Source organism: Strigops habroptila, chromosome 4 (assembly GCF_004027225.2).
Source record: "Strigops habroptila isolate Jane chromosome 4, bStrHab1.2.pri, whole genome shotgun sequence".
NCBI classification, from domain to species: Eukaryota; Metazoa; Chordata; class Aves; order Psittaciformes; family Psittacidae; genus Strigops; species Strigops habroptila.
This window is the reverse complement of record NC_046358.1, coordinates 75,946,903-75,951,931: the sequence shown is the minus strand read 5'-3', so window position 1 is coordinate 75,951,931 and position 5,029 is coordinate 75,946,903. Positions and strand designations below refer to the sequence as shown.

The 5,029-nt window shown below is 43.1% G+C and overlaps 1 long non-coding RNA gene across 1 annotated transcript; it reads right to left on the bottom strand.

Annotated features, from left to right (window-relative positions):
• Positions 1 to 507: 507 nt before the first annotated feature.
• LOC115607535 lies at positions 508 to 2,604 on the bottom strand. Its single transcript, XR_003991268.1, has 2 exons — positions 1,234 to 2,604; positions 508 to 733 (listed from the first exon to the last, which is right to left on the bottom strand). It is a non-coding gene; the product is annotated as an uncharacterized LOC115607535 (long non-coding RNA).
• Positions 2,605 to 5,029: the final 2,425 nt, after the last annotated feature.

Here is a 5,029-nt window from a genome sequence, read left to right as displayed (position 1 = left end):
AATGTATTTCATGTATTTGTCTAGTCCACAAACAGCAGAACCCAGACCTGAGCGACTTCACTTTTTATTTCCATACCATACCACGGTTGTCAGGGCAGTAACACAGGTAAAGATGACGAGGAGACACGATAACTATCTCTGCCAAAGTGAGTGCATTAGTGTTTTCAGCACCATTTTCTTCCCATCTTGTTCCCTGGAAACAGAACTGGGCACGTGGCAGAAACATGCATTCATTCTCGGTTTTAAACATGAGTGTTTGGAAGGCATTCACTGCTCCTTTTGCACTCATGGTCCATCGATAGCACTGCAAAAGTCCTGAATACTCTGGAAGCATCAAGCACTCCATGGGTATCGTTTGAGAGTGTCAAAATGCTAAAATGTAATCTTTTTGTGATTTTTATGTACTTGATTCTGAAGCCCCAACAGTAATCTTTTACTGTAGCCTTTCCTTTGTGCAGTGTAAATAAAATCTTTCAGTCATAAAGAGTGAAGTCCAGCAGTGACTGGTTTAGAATGACATCAGTTTTTAATGAATACAAATGCTAAATATATCACCTAGCAGTAGGATCAATGCACTGCACTGGGCCTCCCCAATTTCAGACACCACGCTAGTGTATCAGAGGGCTCTGGTTTGAGTAGTGGGGGTCATCTATATTCCTAGACAGTATCAGAGCTGCAGCCATGGAGGTGAAATCTCAGGTCTAGCTGAGAAGGATGCTCTCTTCTGCTCTTTCTGGGGGGGGGGAAAGAGAAGATCACCAAAAATCCGATATTACTGAGTTGGGTTATTTTTTTAAATGATTCTGGCACCCACAGCACAGAATAACAGATTTGTAGCTAAAATACACTGTGACAGCCTGAGCCAGGGAAGGAGAAAGGGAATCTATTCATGGATGCAGTTGGGAACACTCAGCTCAAACAGCTCTCGCCAGACCCACTCCCAGCTCAGCAGCGCTGGTGTCACCTTTCTGTCACACATCAACCGAGACAAGAGATCAAGTCACAACAATGCCACAGCAATTCTCTTACCCCTAGAAACCTAAATTTAAAGAGGGCTGGGTGCACGCACAGCACGTATCACTGCATTTTACATTGTGTAATTCCTTGCGGCACTTACAATCCCCCAGCTAGGGTTTTCTGTGCATTTGCAGCAGGTCTTTCTTCCAAACCTGTGGTGTGTGCACAAGATGACTGCATAAGCCTGTAATTGTGCCAATAAATTCTCATCCCCACCTCTTTTCACTTGAATAATCCAAAACATTAGATATAAAATGTGCTGGAATTTGCAATTGCACTGTTGTAAAAATCAGAAAACGGTAAAATCACGTGTTGCAACCTTCACACCCATTGCAGAAATGACTGTTTTTCCAAATCTCTATTGTTTCCTCCATAGTACTGCAGGAAAATCTCATGCCAAGTGTCACCCTAGGAGGAGACTTGCCTGTATGGTTATATGAATTGTTTAGTTCTGAATAGTTAGCCTGGTTTAGAACAATTTAGTTATGAGGGTCCTTTTTTTTTTCTGCTCCCCTATCCATCAGGACCTTCCCACAGAAACTGCGCTATGAGGACCGGTTGTCTAAATAAGGGAGCTGTGAGAATAGAATAGAAAGGTTTTGTTTTATGTTTATCCATAGCATTGGCTTAATAAACTGTATTTTTCAAGATGACATCAGCCGTGATGTTGTGCAGGTAAAGGAGCATGTACAAGATCTTCACGGTGAGACGGGAGCAGGTTCATTGTGGCACAGGACAGCACGTGGGCATCCAGCCCTTCTTTTGGAGTCAGAGGAAAAGTTTCCAGGGAAAGTAAAATACACCTGGACTTTCCCCAAGGCAAAGGGTGAGTTTTTCCCCTCAGCCTGGTAATGGTGTCATCTCTCATCTGCTCAGAGTTTGAAAGGGGTTACTGGTTTTTGTTTGCCCATCAGAACAACCTGCTCTTTATGGAAGGTAGAACCATTTTGGAGGACTTTTAACAGAAAGTGCCAGTGGCAGTCCTTTGCTTGGACCAGGAAGAGTGTGAGACCTGCAGCACGTGTGGAGGGAAAACCAGGAGCATTCCCGGGAAGGTGGCACACAACAAGTATTTGCTTGACATGTCCCTGAAACTTTATTTTTAACAGGTGTCATTTTGTGGGATGCTAAAAATTACTGGGCTACATCTGCAAGATAAAAAGCTGAGCAACTTGAGCAGGGGAGAACGGGTGAATTAACACTGTGATTATTTTACTACTTCTTGGCCCGACTTGGAGCCACAGAAACTCCTCCTTAATTTATATCACATCAGGACTATTTTTACATGCCTTTTCACTGCCTTCCACCTACTCACAGAAGTCCTGCTGATGACTTGACAGTGTCACTTCCCACTACTTGACTGCAACTGTTGGTCATTTGCACTGTTTTTTGCTATTTCGTGCTGTGCTGTGGAGTGGAGTTACAGCATGGCAGCAAGAGTGACTCGACTCTACTTTGGGAATCCTGGATGAGCACCACGGTAGGCGATCTCCAGTCAGTGTTTTATAGCTTTTACCCTGTCTTCTTGCCATCATTTCTTAAAGGCTTAAGACTTTGCTTTTGTCTGTAGCCTGTTGCTCATCTCCCTAATTTCAATGTCCTGAGAAGCTGCAAGAAGGTGCACTGGGAGTTTGCGCTGGGCTGGGTGACATAAACGACTGCCACTTGTACAGTGCTCCTGCTGTTTATTCCTTGGTGCTTCCACATCCAGACATTCATAGCAATCTTAACGCTCATTTCAAGTAAGGAAATGCCTTCTCACCTTCCCTTCTTTTCTTTTTAAAGAAGAGTGTCATGCAAGTTCCTCCACCGACTGTTCATAGTCACCAGAGCAGATTAGATGCGAATATATCTGCAGACAACAGTGGTGCTTCCTCTCTTCAGAAAGGGCGCTAGTTTCTATTTCAGGCTTTGCTGACTCAAGGGTGAGGTACCCGAGCTGATTCAGCAGCTTGGCAAGCCCAGGAGAACTTCTGGTTATGAATGGAATGAGCAATAAATTTTGAGTTTGTCTTCATCTTACCAAAGTGTATATTTGAGTGAAGCCACCTCCTGGTGGCAGACATTTCACCAAATAAGTGGTAGACTCTGCATTGCTTTCAGCATAGAAGGCCACTTGAATGAGACAGCCATAAAGACTGACAGTAAAATCCTGGTCCCGTGGGAGCCAGGGGTTCCCGCTCAGGTTTTATCCTCCCTCTTGAGGTCCAAGTCACATAAAAAGATCTGCTGCTGCTTACTAGCTTACTTTATCAGCTCATCTTATCTGGGATATGAAATCATGTCAGTAATATGAATAATTTGAACTGCAATTTCAGAAGGATGAAAACACAGAACACAAACCTGGCTGCCCTGAGGAAGTGAGGAGAATGCACCACTTTGCAGCTTCTGTGGCTTCAAAGAGACGTCAAAGGTAATCCTTGTGCTCTTCTTTTATGGAAAGGCAAAATAAGCATCATGATACTTTCTAATTTTAAAAGGCATGAAGGAGTACCAATCCTCTAAAGTATTTTCTCATGTTTACCTGTTAGTCTGTGAACAGAAGTCAGGATTGGTTGTTTTTACATCAATAACACGAATTCGTTCACCTAGAGGTTACCAGGATTCAAACCAAAGTTCATAACGAATTCTGCACATGTCAAGAAGCAGAAGTTTGTCAGAAAGGGAGATCCTGCTATTTATTAAGGTAAGAAAGTAGGGAATGGGGCATGTGGGCTGTCTCCCTTGAGCCTTTCTGTCTGTGGATGGACTAAATAGATTTTAACATATTTTTCTCCAATATTTATGCTGTTTCCAGAGCCAGACAGGATCAACATCAATGATGTCTGTAAGTTTTCCTTTGACAGCATGCAAAAAAAGCCACAGATTTCTAAAGAGCATTCCTCCTCCCCAGCTACACAGGCTGTTGTTCCAGCCAGCAGCTCCCATGTCATATTCCTCCACCTTGTGAAGGTGGTTTGTGAAATCTAAAAAAGTGGGTTGTCACATTTCAGAACCCCCATAAATAGTTTCGCATAGCTCCATCAGGTAAGCCGTGCAGTACAATATTATGAATGTCAAACAAAAGCTAATCATTACAGCTGAAAAAGCTGCACCTCTTAGAAGGGAAGTAAATTAAATTCTATAAATATGTATATTTAGGGGCACCAAGTTAAAAGATACGTGCAAGTAGGATGTGCATTTGCCCAGCTATTGCTCTGTAAAATATTTCCTCTAGCTCGGTCTCTGAGAAAGGAAAGCAGTCACAGAGTATTTTGGAAGGGCAAATACCCTGTGAAAACAGCACAACCCAGACCTACCAGACACTAAAACAAATCTGGGGCTCAAAACTGATACTGCATGGTAGTTCCAGCTCCACCAAGATGTGCGAACAGTGGTTGCTATGAACATGACCAAAAGGAAGCATCTTCCTTAAAGGATGCTACGAACATTGCCCACTCAGACACTGCCTTAGAGGGACACACTGACTGTATTTACATGCCATGGGGTTAAACTCCTCCTGGGTGAAAACAAATCAGAAGGCAGGGCAGGAAGTAACAGACAGAACTTCAAACCACTTCTTGCCCTCTAAGACAAATGTTATTCATACTTGAAATAAATACAAGCATCACTGGCATTTCTTGATTACTGTGTACACATATTTAACCTGCTTCTTGAACTCGATGGAGAAAAATCCTTGTGATAAAAGCAAAGTGAAAGAATAGTGTCCATGACATAACACTCAATTAAAAATTTCAGTCTTTCAGGAGGCAGCACCAGGTCTTTCCCAGCCTGTGCAGAGCTAACAGGAGTGAGTACAAGACAAGTGTTCTCCCTCCTGAGATCAAGAGGAGGAGCAGGATGGCAGTTTATGAGTAACAAACCTAGTGGGAGCTTCCTCAGGGGAGCAAGGATTCTGAACAGTCTCGGCACCACAATCTGAGTTACCAAGGGAGGGTTTTAACAAGTCAGATGTCTCCTTCAGACCCATTTCACTGTCCTTCGAACCAATAAATGAAAGCTGGAAAAGAGA